Source organism: Pleurodeles waltl, chromosome 11 (genome assembly GCF_031143425.1).
Source record: "Pleurodeles waltl isolate 20211129_DDA chromosome 11, aPleWal1.hap1.20221129, whole genome shotgun sequence".
Classification (NCBI taxonomy): Eukaryota; Metazoa; Chordata; class Amphibia; order Caudata; family Salamandridae; genus Pleurodeles; species Pleurodeles waltl.
The window spans coordinates 159,269,265-159,285,278 of record NC_090450.1 but is presented as its reverse complement, the minus strand read 5'-3'; the positions used below and the strand labels follow the sequence as shown (position 1 = coordinate 159,285,278).

The 16,014-nt window shown below is 48.6% G+C and overlaps 1 long non-coding RNA gene across 2 annotated transcripts in view; it reads right to left on the bottom strand.

Annotated features, from left to right (window-relative positions):
- Positions 1–614: 614 nt before the first annotated feature.
- Positions 615–16,014, bottom strand: part of LOC138266589 (uncharacterized) — a 159,077-nt gene continuing 143,677 nt past the window's right edge. For both annotated transcript variants that reach the window (XR_011199560.1, XR_011199559.1), the window contains exon 4: positions 615–949. This is a non-coding gene — a long non-coding RNA (uncharacterized lncRNA). The remainder of the gene's footprint in view (positions 950–16,014) is intronic.

Sequence of the window (16,014 nt, the reverse complement as noted above, 5' to 3'; positions counted from 1 at the left end):
GCCAGAGGCCATGATTCGATCTTCACACATGGGCCACAAGCTTCAACTGACATGTAATAAACAATTTCACATCCCCCAAGCCCCACTGATAATAGGAAAGGACTGGGCCTCACAATCCCACTTGTATGAGGGGAGTACAAACAAGTTTCAATCCCACTGTAACTAAATACATTTTACCAGCTATCTGTCATGTACACCTCCCATGTCTGTCATCTATTACCATTAGCTACTGACAATGAATACCACAAGCCATAGGTTCCAGAACCTATGACTAAATTGAAGTTTCAGTGATTGGAAGGAAAAGAGAATAGGAGAATGCAAGAATCATACATCAATAATGATTAGTCCATTACAGAAGTGTATGTTAGGATCAGATGTTACAATACATGTTTGAGCTGACCCTCTATTACTGTACACCTTACAATCTATTCATCTACCTCCACAACTCACACATAGGCATTGGAGCTCATTACTCTCCCACTGATGAGTCAAGTCAGGAGGTGTAATAGCAGCCCAGCCATCCACTTCAAAATATGCACAATCAACACTTGTAAAGGTCCACTTCACATACCCGTATGTCAGTGGAAGTACAGATTGATAAGCTCTGTCCTAGAGTCAGCGGCTCCTTCTTCCTGTGGCTCTTCATCACTTGCCATACCAGCATTTCCAGCCACTGGTCCAGCTGCCTCACCCTCATCTGCTATCAATGGTATCTGACGTCTTAGAGCTAGATTGTGTAGTATGCAGCAGGCAAAGATTATTTGGCATACCTTGTGGGGTGAGTAGAGGACAGCACCTCCAGCTAGGTCCAGGTACCTGAATCTTGTCTTCAGAAACCCAAATGTTCACTTGATTACACGCCTTTTCCTTCCACGGGCCTCATTGAAATGGAGTTCCCCTGGCACGGCTGGTGTCAACGGCCAAAGAAGGTTTGGATAGCCACAGTCACCTGTGAACACAAGGGTATAACATTTTATAAATAGGTGCTGCGACTGGCGATATTGTGATGATAGGTGACATAACACTGAAACACACACTACAATGCTTACTTACCAAGTAGCCAGGCCCTCCCTGTCTGTAGTCTTGCCATCAGATGTGGGACATTGCTGTTCACATTATGTAGGAGTCATGCACTGATCCAGGAAACTTGGCTGTGACTTGTGAGATGTACTGATCTACCAGACACACCACCTGTACGTTGAGTGGTAGTTCTTCCTGTTCCTATACACCTATTCATTGGCACTGGGAGGGACCAGGGCTATGTGGTTGCCATCAATGGCTCCTACCACATGAGGAATGTGTCCCATCTCATAAAAGTCTGCCTTCACAAATCCCAAATCCATTCTTTGGGGGAACCTCATGTAGCTATCCAGGTGTTTCAACAATGCACACAGTACATCCTTCAACACTAGACTGAACATTGGCTGAAACATCCCTACTATTAATGTGACATTACTCTGAGATTAACCTGTGGCCAGGAAGTATAGCATTGGCCTCAGCCCAAACAGCAGGTGAAGCCTCTGGCAATCACCACATATATTGGGAGAATGATCTCCTATACAGTGAGCCTAAGGTACTGGCCACTGGGGCAGCACGTGTGCTGGTGGTCCCCCAGTGTTAGCAGGCTTTCCTACTGGGTCTGGCTCACGACATCCTACTTGAAGGACATCTGGGACAAGTCAAGACCTTTGCCAGGCTTGTCACCCACTTCCATTGGCCTAGAATGCGGGTAGCCTCAGATAATTTCTGTAGGGCCTGCCCAACCTGCCAGGTTAGTGGGAAGACAGGGAAAAGGCTTAAGGCTCCCCTGACCCCACTCCCCGTCATTGGCACCCCCTTTGAAAGGGTGGGCATCAACGTCATTGGTCCCTTGGACCCCAAAACTGCCTTAGGCAACAGGTTTATCTTGGTTTTGGTGAACCATGCCACCGCTATCCAGAGGCAATCCCTCTAAGGACAGTGACTGCACCGGTGGTGACCAGAGCTCTGATGGGAATATTTACCTGTGTGTGGTTCCCTAAGGAGGATATTTCTGACAGAGGCACAAACTTTATGTCAGCGTGCATGAAGTCCATGTGGGATGAGTGTGGGGTAACCTACCGGTTTACCACCCCTTACCATCCTCAAACCAATGGGCTTGTTGAGTGATTCAACAAGACCCTAAAGGTCATGATTACTGGTCTACCTGAGGCCATGAGGTGTGTGGCATGTCCTCTTGCCATGCCTTCTCTTTGCTTATAGAGAGATGCCCCAGAAAGGGGTGGGGTTCAGCCCCTTTGAACTTCTCTATGGTTACCCTGTCAGGGGACCATTAAGCATAGTCAAGGAGGGATCGGAGAAAACTCCCAAGAAACCTACCCAGGATGTGGTCAGTGACATGCTGGCCCTCCGCAACCAGCGTTTCTAGAAACAGGCCATGAGTAAACTTGAGGCCAGTCAAGAGGTGATGAAGGAGTGGTACGACCAATTTTAGAAATACCACTTTTAGAAAGTGAGCCTTTATCTGCACTTAAATCCTTCTGTGCCTTGCAATCCACATCTGGCTGGGTTAGTTGACAGCTCCCTTGTGCATTCCACTCAGAGAAACCCCAAACACAGGATGCTCAGCCACACTTGCACCCATCTGCATATTGAATGGGTATTTCATGGCTGGGAGGGTGGAGGGCCTGGCACTTACATGTCAAAGGACAGTAGCCTGCCCTCACAGAAAGGACTGCCACACCCCTTACTGGGACCCTGGCAGACAGGATGGAACTGAAAGGCGACCTTGTGCACTTCTAAGCCACTCTTTGAAGTCTCGCCCACTTCAAAGGCACATTTGGGTATTTAGGCAGGGTTTCGGACCCTACCAACTCAGACACCTTTGGACAAGATAACACTGGTGAAGAATCCCTGAACCAGAACCTGCAACCTGCCAAGAAAACTGCCTGGCTGCCCAAAGAACTCAACTGACTGCTTTTCTGCAAAGGACTGCTGCCCTGCTGTTGCCCTGCTGCCTTGCTGTCTTCTGGCTGTGTTGAGAAGTGCTCTCCAAGGGCTTGGATAGAGCTTGCCTCCTGTTTCCTGAAGTCTCAGGACCAAAAAGACTTCATTTCTGCAAAAGAACTCCTTGTGCAGTGAAAATCGATGCACAGCCTGCAAGAAAAGACGCACAACCTGCATTGCGGTGAGAAAATAAACTGCACGCCGAACCAGATCGACGCAGCCCGACTTACCGAAGAGGAGAACAATGCAGATCTAGCATTGCAACCGTAAATTCGATGCACGGCCCACTGGATCGATGCAAGGCCGAGCCTTAACGACACAGCCTGACTTCCTGAGAGGATTTGACGCAGCGCCTGCAGGGCAGCAGAAATTTCCAGGCAATGCCCACCGGATCGACGCAGCCCCTGTGACTTCGTCCTGCATGCCCAGGATTACAACGCATCATCCCTGGGGTATCCAAAAACCCTGCACCAAAGAGGATCCCAGTTTACGCACCGGAAATCAATGCAAAGCCTGCATGAATACTCCACGATGCATCGTCTGTGTGCACTGGAAAAATCAACGCACACTTCCCCGTTTTCCATGCATCTCCTCCTCTGCGGTCTCTTGTGGGGAATTTGAATGCAAACCATGTACTTTGTGCTTGCAAGAGACACTTGTTGCTTTTTAAAGACTAATGACACTTTATATCATTTTTATAGTGATATTTCAACATATGCTTATTGAATCTTGATCGTTTTGACCTGCATCTTACCAGATAAATATTATATATTTTTCTAAACACTGTGTGGTGTATTTTTGTGGTGTTTTACTGTGTTATTGCATGATTTATTACACAAATACTTTGCCTTCTAAGTTAGGCCTGACTGCTCAGTCCAAGCTACCAGAGGGTGGGCACAGGATACTTTGGATTGTGTGTGACTTACCCCAACTAGAGTGAGGGTTCTTGCTTGGACAGGGGTTAACCTGACTGCCAACCAAAGACACCATTTCTTTTTTGATAAAGAATTTTTATTGATTTTTGCAAAAGAAAGAAAAACCATGATACAAACGTCATAACACGATGCCAACGGGCATCCAACATTGGTCGAACCTGTGATCCCAGATAGCACTAATATTAGAGATAACAGTATTCAGGAGCCTAGTGCGGCCTCCCATTTCCCCCATATCCTATTATATTTATTCGGACATCCTCTAGCCTCATATACAAGTTTTTCACTCTGCGCACACCAATCCACTCCCTGTCTCCATTTAGCCATTGATGGGGCAATCTTGGCCTTCCAGTTTGCCACTATATCCCTCTTAGCCACTAAGCACGCCACCCCAAGGAAAATTCGATCTGGTCTCCTTAGCTCGATGTCACCCATGATCCCAAGGAGGAGGGGTAGAGGCTCTCTCTCTATATTCTCCTGCAACACCTCAGAAATCTCCCCCAGGACCCCTCCCCAATAGGCTACCATGGCCAGGCAGGTCCACACCATGTGGAAGAAGTCAGCTGTAAGGTTTCTGCAGCGGGGGCACTCCGCGTTGGGGCGGAGGCCCGCTCTGTGTAGTTTGTCGGGTGTGAGGTATGCTGTGTGCAAAAAGTAAGTTTGTATCAATCTGAAACGGGTGGCGATCGCCAGGGCCCGGGAGACCAGGGTGCGATATATCTGGGAAACACCTCCCCTACCTAGGCTCCCCATCAATGCCTTGGCCTCCATGAGGCTGCATTCAGGTATGTTTTCTCCCTCTCGGATGTGTACTGATAAGGCATGTTGGAGCTGGAGGTATCTGTGGAACTGTGTCTTGTTTAATGAAAAGTTTTTCTGGAGATCTTCAAAGGACCGTATGTGTGACCCGTTCCAGACATCGCCTAGTGTGGAGATGCCTATGTTGTCCCAGTTCCGAAACCCCTTCAGGCCCGCCACCTCCACCAATTGCCTCCCATGCCACAGTGGGGTCTGTTGGGTAAGTCGTCCCCACCACCCCGTCGACTTTTGAGCCGTCCGCCATCCCTGTAGAACCACCCTGGTCACATCTGGGACGTCTCGAGAGATCGGACCTCCATAGAGGGTGTCCAAAATCCGTGGGTAACCCATCGTTTGGAGCTCCAGTCGGTACGCCGGGTCTGTCCACCCACCCCCCATCCAGTCATTAATCACAAGTACTTGTGTCGCGAGGTGGTAGGAGTGGATATTGGACATGCCCAAACCTCCATCATATACATCCCTCTGGCAGGTTTTGAGCGCTAACCGTGGGCGGGCTCCGCTCCATATAAATTGGCGCACCAATGAGTCCATTTCCCCAAACCATTTCCTAGGGATGGGATGGGGAAAATTTTGCAGGAGGTAGAGGAGCCTAGGAAGGATCATCATCTTGTAGAGCGCGATTCTACCGAGCAGGTTAAGGGGGAGTGTCCTCCAGTGTAGGAGATCACTTCTGATTTTTCTGGTTAACGGTGTAATGTTAAGTTCCCATGTCAACTCAGGGAGAAGTGAAATATATATTCCCAGGTATTTGAAGCTATTTCTTCGTACTGGAATATTTCGCTGCCAGTCCACACAATCCCCGGAGCGGTGTAGGGGGACCAGTAGGGACTTGGCGGGGTTCAGGATCAGCCCTGAGGCTTCCGCGAAGAGGCCCAGGATCTCTAGCACGCGGGGGCCACTTTTAGCCGGGTTGGATAGATATAGGAGGACATCGTCTGCGTATAGCACCACACGGTCTTCTGCACAGGCAGGCCAGGACCAGCCCTCGATCAGGGGATCTCCTCGCAGAAGTATCGCAAGAGGCTATATCATTAATGCGAAGAGCAACGGGGATAGCGGGCAACCCTGCTGGGTTCCGCGGCCAATAGGAAATGGGTCAGAGACCACTCCATTCACCCGGACTCGAGCTGTCGGTTTGGAGTACAGGAGTCTCACCAGGCCTCGGAATCTGGGACCGAGCCCATTTTTCTGCAAGACCAGTTCAAGGTAGGACCAATCCACTGTGTCAAAGGCTTTTTCAAAGTCCAGCAGGAGTAATGCCAAGTGTGCGTGCAACAGAGTATTGCGATGTGCCAGAGCCAGATGCAACCGCCTAATGCAGTGCCTGGTGCTACGAGTGGGCATAAAGCCACACTGGTCAGGGTGCACTAGTGTAGGCATTATCTCTTTCAGTCTAGAGGCCAGGGTCGAGGAAAGCACTTTGATCTCAATGTTTAGAAGTGAGATGGGTCGGTATGCCGAACAATGTCTCGATGGGGGCTGAGTTTTGGGGATCACTACTATTGTCGCCTGGTCAATCTCGGTGGGAAATCGGCCTAGTTTCTCGGCTTCCCCATACATGTTGAGTAAGTGGGGACCCAGTATATCACTGCATTTGCTATATAGGTCTGCCGGGAGTCCGTCAGGGCCGGGGGTCTTGCCCGATGCCAGGCTGGAAATTGCACTGGTGATCTCTGCAAGGCTAATAGTTTCATCCAGCCTGTCTCTTGCCTCCAGGGAGATCCTGGGGAGAGTGATCTCATTCAGGAGGGGAGTCTCTTTCTCAATGGCGGGGCGGGGTGCATTGCATAGAGGTGGGCATAGTAGGACGCAAAACTTTGTGCGATTTCAGCTGGTGTCCTAGAGAGGGCGCCCGAGGGCTCCAAAATCTCAGGTATAACTCTGTTGGCCAGAGGACGCGCGGCCAGCCAATGTAGGAGCTTCCCATTTTTGTCCCCCCAGCCATATATACGGGCCACTGAAGCTCTCCAAATGCACCTGGCCGAATCTAGCATTATGTGTTTAATTTCTTCTCTAACCATAGTCAGCTGTCTCAGGGCAGCGGCAGACGAAGAAGTCGTTTGTTGGCGTTCCAGTCTCAGGGCCCTCGCCTCCAGGTCAGAGATCTGGGAGTTCCTGTCCCGCTCGCGGGTACGGAGAAGGTACTTGGCATGCCCTCTGAGGGTAGCCTTACAGGCGGCCCATAATGTTCCCGGGGAGCGGACCGACCCCAGATTCAGATCGAAGTATTGAGTTAGTTGATTTCTGATTTCTTGGGTATAGTCTTTGTCTTGTAAATACCATGCGTTTAGGCGCCATACCGGGCGTCTAGAGGGATCCGCTCCACCCAGTCGGACCCGCACTGGTGCGTGGTCCGAGACTCCCCGGGGGAGTATCTCTGCCCCTGTGACACTCGAGAGGTCCAGAGCAGACATGAATACCAGATCAATTCTGGATTGCGTCCGGTGGGCGGCCGACGTGTGGGTGTACCGGCGATCCCTAGGGTGCCAAGTTCTCCACACCTCGCAGAGGCCAAGGCTCTTGGTCCAGCTAGAAAGAGCCGAAGCCCTGGCTAATCTACTGGCCGTGATCTCGCCGGATACATCCAAATCCGGATCGAGAACCGCGTTGAAGTCCCCCCCCAACAGGGTAGTCCCCTGGGGCAATCCCACAACCACTCGGCGAACCGAGTGCAAGAAGGCATCAAGTCTCGTCATGGGGGCATACGCAGATATAAAATTTATCGGAGTTCCATGAAGAGTCCCCGTAGCCACTACAAATCTGCCCTGTGGGTCGGCCTGTGTGGCTGTGATCACCACAGGCAGAGAGTGGTGAAGTAAAATGGCTACCCCTCTAGAGCCCCTGGAGAAGCCTGCGTGGTATACTATGTCATACCCTCCCCGTATTAGCATGGGGCACCTAGTCCCAAGGAGGTGGGTTTCCTGCAGAGGGACCACTAAGGGGGAGTATCTGCGGAGAGTGTTAAATACTGCTGACCTCTTAATCTTATCCAACAGACCATTTACATTCCAGGAAAGAACCTGAGTTAATGAGTGCCAGGCGTGAATTGTATAGGTGTTGCATAGGGCTGAGTGTCAGGCTGTGGACCCAGGGACGCCCATTTCAAACAAAACAGTGATATAATAAGGAAGCTAACCAACTTCTTCCTATCTAGGCTAACTTCAAAAACCCCTCCCCCCAACCACCCTCCTCCCCATACTCCCACCCCGGAAGCATCTGTCGCCCAAATACCCAACCAAAACCAGACAGCCAGCAGGACTGTCCTTGGGGTGGAGTGGTGGACCCCTCCATATAATCGGATCAATTACAATTAGTGGTGACCTGCCAAGTCTCGGGTATCCTATAGTAGAAAGGCATGACGCCTTCTGTAGTGACCCTTGTAAGGTCTGCATAGGTGAAACGGACATCTCAAGTCATTTTGGACTCCCATCAGCGGGTGTCAAATGCGTCATATTAACCAAGGGCCGGGGACTGGCTCAGGCCGTTATCATCCGCCGTTTGGCTTGAGATCTGAGGCCCAGAAGGGTCCGTGTGTTTCTTCTCTGTTTGCGAGCCAGAATCTCGGATTTCCTCATTGTTGTCCAAATTGTTTGTGTCTTTCGGTCTCCCTCTCCGGGATCTGGTGCGCCTCTGGCTCCTCCGGGGGCCTCCCGGGGTGGGGGGTCCGACTCGAGGGGCCCCCTCCGTGTGCTCCAGGGGCCCCCCTCCGGGCTCCGATGCCCTACTCCGTCAGCCAGTCCCAAGCCTCTTCAGGTGTTTCAAAAAAGTGTGTTCGCCCGGCCAAGAGGACCTTGAGCCGCGCGGGGAAGAGGAGCATGTATGAAAGTTGCATCGCTCTAAGCTTCTGCTTAACGTGTTCATACGACCGGCGGCGGATCTGGACCTCACGGGTGTAGTCTGGGAAAATTAAGATTTTATGGTTCTCCCATTGAAGATCTTCCGACCTCCCAGCCTCTTTAAGGATATTGTCTCTATCCTTAAAGTTAAAGAAGCACGCAATCATTGGTCGTTTTGGGCCGCCCGGTGGGGGGCGCGGGGCCAGTGCCCTGTGGGCTCTTTCAATCGCAAACCAGGGCGAAAGGGACTGGTCCGGCATCCATGCTTTAATCCACTTTTCTAGGAACTCAGATGCCCCACCATCCTCTATGCCCTCCGGAAATCCGATGAAACGCAGGTTGTTGCGTCTTGACCGGTTTTCGGCTCGCCGGTTCGAGTCTGCAGCTGGGCCACTTTACTTCTAAGGTCAGCTAGGTCGTTTTCAGTCTGGGAGACTCTAGTTTCAACCTCAGTGATCCGGCTCACTGCGTTTCTGAGGTCTTGCCGAACCAGACCCACGTCTTCTCGTACTTCCCCGATCTTAGTCTCCACAGCAGACTGTGATGATTGAATGCCTTGAAGGATGGCACTCACTCCGTCTGGTGCGGGGCCTCCGCTAGCTGTGTCTCCCTCTCCTCGCTGGCCCGCCGGCGTCATGAACTGGTCAATCTTTTGCTGGGAAGATGGGGGTTGCTTGTTCGCCTTGTCTCTCCCCATCACGGCATCGGAGACAGGAGTCGGGTAGTTTTCCAAATCAAGTCTAGATCCCTTGCACGTTTGCTGTTACTGCGATTACGAGTGCGTGGAGAGAGGCATTCAGGCCCAAACTGTGATCTTCTTCACCTTTGAGATCTGATGACTCCACGATGAGTCCAGTTTCATCTTGGCCCAGTTGCCAATTGCCATTAGGTATTAAGTGCTAAGGGGGGGGTAGGGCATCTTTCTTCCCTGACTCCTTTCCCCTCTCCCACCCCGTTTTCACTTCGAGCCGGTACCTTCAGTAAAGCCTCGACCGGCCCCGGTGTTAATTACGCTGCTCCAGTGATGCCACAAGGTCACTCAGGGCCATTGCCCTTCCGTTAGTTCGGATTGCGGTGCTGATTTTTCGGCCGTGTCAGTAACTTTAGAACAGCCTCATCCTGCCTCGGTGTCTCCGCCGCACTCCGTGGACCCCCGGCATGCCTCCGTCGACACTCAGGGCACCAGGGAGCCCCTCTCTGCAACCGCCCCTCCGCCGCTCCAGCTCCGGCCAGCGGGGTCCCGGGTACAGCGCAGCCGCTCAGCTCCCTCCGCCGATGCCCCCAAGTTGGCGCACGGCCGCAGCCTCATCCACACGGCGCTCTCTTCCTCCGGACGCAGCAGCGCCGCCCCCACATGCCGCGGGAGCCGCGCTAGGGTCGCAGCCTCAACCCTATCCAGGGTCCCCTTCTTACCCCGTCACACCTCTGTTCCAGCGCGGCCGCGTCCGGGGGGATCGCCGGCCACCATTTTGTTTTCAGGGACGGGGCGGGCGCGGCTCGACAACGTGGGGCGCTTTCGCCAGGTGCTCCTCGCCGGAGCCTCCCAGGGGTCACAAGGACTATTGAAACAACGTCTCCGGCTCGGTCAGGCCACTCTAACTACGGGCGGATGACGGAGGGGTCCAGAGCACTCTCAGAGTGCGACCGCCATCTTGACGCCCGAAGCCACGCCCCCAAGACACCATTTCTAACACACCATACCTGTAGTCACCACCCCAACAGACAGTCACCCATCCACCAAGGCATATCCCAACACCTCCAGCCCCTCTCCTCCCAAGACACATAAACGTCCACACTCATTCACCCAACAGACACCCACCACAAACAAGCATACTTCACACACATGCACTCAAGACATCCACTGAAACATCTCTCACAACCACTCCCTCTCCCTCCACTCCCAAACCTTTTTGGCATGCCCTGTGTGTCAACAAAATCTTTCCTCTTGGAGTTGTCCCCTTTCCCTACTCCTCTCCCACTTTGTGTGACCCCCAAAAGTTCCTGTCCCTCCACAAGTCTGGGCAATCCAATTCCAAATGGTAGCCATGCCCCTCCCTGCCAAGAAGTCAACCCCTCCCAAGAGATCCAAGCCCTCCCCTAAGCCTCGACCTAAGCCCCCCTCCCAAGCCCAAGTCTAAAGATCCCCCCTACCAAACTGAAGCCCAAACCCTCCCTCCACCTCCCCCCAATCCCTGAGGTGCCTGCCTGCTCCCTTGATGCCCCTACCTGTGGAGGTTATATGGCAGTCAGGAGTCAAGTGGGGGCAATTGGAAGTGCCAAATGTGCATGATACACATATGTGTTTGGACTGGCCTATGGCCTTATTCTATTGTACGTAGTACTGTATATACATTTATTTATTTATTGACATACATTTGGACCAACCAGTTGTTGGTTCCAAGGTAACATTTCTGTCCTGCCTTTCATTCCTTATGGCTGTTTTGGTTTTGCCTGCTTTTGTTTGTGTGTGAGTACATTTTGTGTGTGTGGTGGTTGTGCTGCCAGTTGTCTGGGCAGCATGTTTGGGTATGTGCATTGCATTTGCCCCACAGTGATGGCTGTGTATTGTGTGATGGGCATGTATGAGTTTGGAAAATTCATTTATGGTGACATTGTGTGTAGTGATTCTATTGACATGTATTTTTTGGAGTGTTGTGTGCCCTTGTATGGTTGTACTATGTGCATGAGTGTGTGTGGTAATTGGTCTGTCTGATCTGTTGTGAAGTGTGTTTCCGGGGTATGTAATATGCCTTGTTGTATGGATGTGTGATTGTGTGTGCTGGTTGTCTGGTGTTGTTACGTAGTGCAGTATGTATGATTTGAAAAGTGGAGGTGTGTATTATGGATGCTTAATGTTGCTTTTGAGGTGTTGCGGTTGTGGTATAGTTGTGTCATTTGGTAGTCTTGTGTGTTGTTGTGTTTGACTGTGCTGGTGTTGTGCATTTGAGGGTTGGTGTGTGTTTTGGAAGTATGTGTGTGTTGGCCGTAGTGTGTATACTATGTATGTGCGCGTGTGTGTATGTGGCTGTGTGTGGGTGTGCATGTCAGTGAGAGTGCGTGTGTGTGTCACAATCGCCACCTGTTCAGGATGTGTATGTTGTGTGTGCGTAGATACATTGGAATTGTGCAACAGTGACAGGTAAGTGTGCGTACTCACAGTTGCTGTGATTGTCACTGGTTCCAGAGTCATTGGGTGAGCAGGAGTAGCAGGAAGAAGTGTAGCTCAGGTTTCATAGTGGCTCAAGACGGCTATGTGTTCCTGAAGGTGAGCCTCTCCTCTTATAGAGTTGGTTTCCACCAGGGTTTCCGTGGTGGTGCGACCACCGCAGAAACCTTGGCAGAGTGAGCCTCGTAATATATCCGGGAACATGGACTCTGCCAGCATGAAGGTGGCTACCATCGTCCGTGGCTGCCTGAACGCACTGGCAGGGCTGGCAGTGGATTGGCTGCGTTCTGTTGGAAATACCAACATGGTCATAATTTGGCAGTCTTCTCTGCCAGCCTATTGGCCGTATGATCGCCACCGCTAACATGGCAGTCATGAGACCGCCAAACTTGTAATGACCCCCATAATGTCTAGAGGTATGAATGATAAGTGATTCCTGCAACCTATACCTCTCCTTGTCTTTTGTAACATTTCCTCTACATTGATTTACAATCTTGTATGATATACTGTGCCTCTCTATGTGATATAAAGCACTCAGACACCCTACACTGGGAGTAATAGCAATATAAAAGTATTAAATAAAAAGTAATACGTGCCATTTAAATAAAAAAAATTATAATTACTCACACAGACAGATAGATCTTGCATTCTTACAGTACAACCACATCTCTTACATACGGACTTGAACAACGTTAAAAACTTGACTATAAAACATAGCTTCGCTTAAGTACTTGTAAAGTGATAAAAAAAAAATAACTGTTACTTTGTTTCTTTTCATTGTATTCATGTCTAGGTGTTAGGCTCCAACAAACTCCCAACCAGAATGATAGTGAAACAAAAAAGGGTGAAAGCCCTTTAAATCAGACCTTTGTTTTGGGCTCAAGTGGAAGTGAAAATAAGGAAGCCACCTCACTACCTGCAGGTACTCCACCAAACGGAATGCAGGCAACATGCGGGCACTGCTGAATTATGTCCTAGTGTTGGAAAATGACACCTGGACAAAGTGAGCATGTTTTCCTGGGTCTTCCCGATCCTAGATTTGGTCCAGAAATAGAATAGATGCTGGAACTGGGATCAAGTGGGATTCCTCTACTCTTCAGCACTGGGTACTCAGCTATTTGTACAACAATTCACTGAGTAAATTACTTTGCAACAAACCTGACCTGGGTTAAATGTGCAATCTAAGAAAGCAATAGATGCTCACAATAACCATGAGCACGGATGCACAATCCTGATTTTAACCATTATTTGGTGCTTTAAAACTTAAAGTCCTAAAATCACTTTTCCACCACAACTATAGCTGATAATACTTATCTATATTTTCTAATGCGAATGACAAAATAATTCTTGACTCAACCATCTTTCGGCTAGAGTAGCTCCTAAAGTCTTGTGTTGGGTGCTGTGGCATGAATGACAGAAAAAATCATTACAGTGGTACAAAATAACAAAAGTAGTGACATTTCGAAATGGGAACCATAAAATTAACTGCTGACTTTAAACATGCCGATTTCAAGTCGTTCAGAAATGTGTACATTTAGAATGTTATAGTTTCTGATTAAATTAACATAGGTTGCCTTGCTGGTATTTGCTCAGACAAAAGGCTAAGAAGCTGATGGGAAGCTAAGGCTTAGATTTGTGAAGATATCACACCACTCAGGGCAGCAAGTAAAGTTGCTGCTCTGCCTTGAGTGAATGAGAGAGAGCAGAACAGCACCATATCTGAACAGCACCATATCTATTAAGACAACAACATTTTCCTGCAAGTTTATGTTTACAAAGTATCATAAACCCAAAGTAAAGTGTTTGTAAATCTGGGCCTCATTCATTCATGCTAGCTTTAAGTACTTCCATGGAACTAAACAGGGGAACTTTTATTACTGAGGGTGTAATGATGTTTGTGTTTTGACTACTCACTCCACGTTGCAATTAGCCTAGCAGCACACCATCACATTAGTGACCACCAACTTCATTTTTCCTATTGACCTTATTTTAGCATTAACCACCACCACGTTAAAAGCTGCAAGTATTTTTCCATGTTATACAATGTGCTTATGTTTATGCTTATTCTGTGTGTTTGTGTGTTCTTTCCCACCAAAGGCTTAGGCTGATAAGAATGTACTAGGAAGGCAGAGAACAGTTTTGTTTTGATAGAGGGCACCTTGGGATTTTGGCCAAATCCCGACGTGTTCTTTTCAAAGCTGACCCACAATAACCAGCATTTTTTTTAATAATAAACGTATGTAGTGAAAGGGAGTTTATAGAATTCTCCTCTCTTGTTTGTTCAAAGTATAAGAGGCGGAGACCAGATAGACCAGGGAGTTACTCAGATCTCGGACATGCTCATGATGCTGAGGTGTGTCATCCTTCCCATGAGGATAATTGATCTCTCTCTCCACAATCGATTCTGGGATCTGGCGATCTGATACTGAATAGGAGGGAGATGAAGCAGATTTGCCCTTGCCTCATTGTGGTGCATTTTTTAATTAATTATTTGCTTTGCATTGTAATATAGATACATAGATTTGCTTTGTATACTGCTGTGGAGAATCATTTGTTCATGTTTTCATTTCATTGCTGTGACCATTTTTAAACGTGTATTTTCAGCATGCTAATCTTCCTTTACGAACCTTGCGAAGTGAATTAATATATGTCTTCTTTAGACTAAGAAGTGGATTCCAGAGATTTTTGTCAGTGTATGAGTGTTTCAGCTCGGTCATTAGTGAAGCAAAACAGAGGGGAATACAGTTTGTTCCTGAAAGAAAGGTTAGTGGAAAGTTAGTGTGATCTCCTATTGAATCAGGGCTCGGGGTGCAGTTGTGAAGTTAATTTGCTGGGGTAGCTCTAATAAGGGACATCCCTTCTGTCTTCCTTTCTATACTCAGGTCACCCCCTATATCTGGGCCACAGTGGACTAGAGAGACAGATGACACTTGTGAAGATGAATGAAAATGAATTTAATGATTTGAAAAACATTAATGTTGGCAAATCACTAATGCACACATTTACGTTGGCAACGGTTAACTAGCCTGCTTGAGTTGTAAAGTATTCCTTCTCTGTTTAGGTCTAGTTTGACAATGTAGGTGTCATCATGGCCTGCTGTAATACACATTCACTGGGCTTTTGGTCTGTTATCCTTATCCTATGAGGTATTTGTATTAGTCATTGGCTTGAGACTTTTTCCATCACATTTAAGATCAACCTACAGGATTATTTGTCTTTTGCCATCATTCTATTGGCTGCTTGGTGTTAAATTCTACCTCACATGGTGTACTTGTACATAAAGACTTGTGAGACTATTTTAAATTTGAAAAGTACTTTCAAACATCATATTGTCTATCACATTCAAATATATTTCTCATGCATGTATTGCAATCTTTTCTCACTTTAGCATCTCTTATTTTAAGTGTTGCCAGTTTCATGTTTTCCACAAAATATCATGAATATATTTACAGGGGCTCTCAATTAACACTCTTTCACCATTGCCCTGTTCAAAGGTTACTCAAATTATGCTCCCCCTCACCACAGCACACAGCACAAAATATAGAGCAATATACCAGCCCCCTTAGCACATATATACATACACTTAAAAAAATAACTCCAGAAAGTAGAACTTTTTAGACTCTTGCATTTCCCAGTGACTGCAGGTCCCTATTTTAAGTTTGACTCAAGGAACCTCTAGGAACTTCTTGATGAACTGCAGCTCTTTGACAGAATTTGGAAGATTTTGTACTTGACTCGAGAGGGCTTCTAGTATGGACTTGAGGAACTGAAGTTTCATGAAAGAACTTCAGACCAAGGTTTATAAAAAAGGCATGTGTTACTTGAAAGGGAGAGAGCAGAACATTGTCTACTAACATATGGCACTGTCCTCTTTGGGGTACACCAACCCCCAGGGGCTGAGCTTAAATTAAAAAGGGGAGGGGGTCCCTAGTTGGCTCTCCGTATATTACCCCGCATTACTCCCACACGGAGGGAGTAGCTATCTATTGCTTGCTCCCTTGGAGCCACAGCAATATATGTTCTATTTCTCTGCCCATGGGAATGCGGGCAGATAAACAGAACAAAAGTCTGACCCAAGGTGGCAGGAGCATTTATAAATCTCCTACTGTGTGGGAGCAGAAATGCTTCTGCTAGAAGGGAGCAAACATTTTTTTCCATGTCCATGCTGGTGCGGGCAGGGATACTACTGTGTCCCAGGGGTGGGCTCCCTGGGACAAAGACACTGAATCATCCCCAGAGGATGGGCTTCCTGAGCTGTGTGTCCCTCTTTATAAAC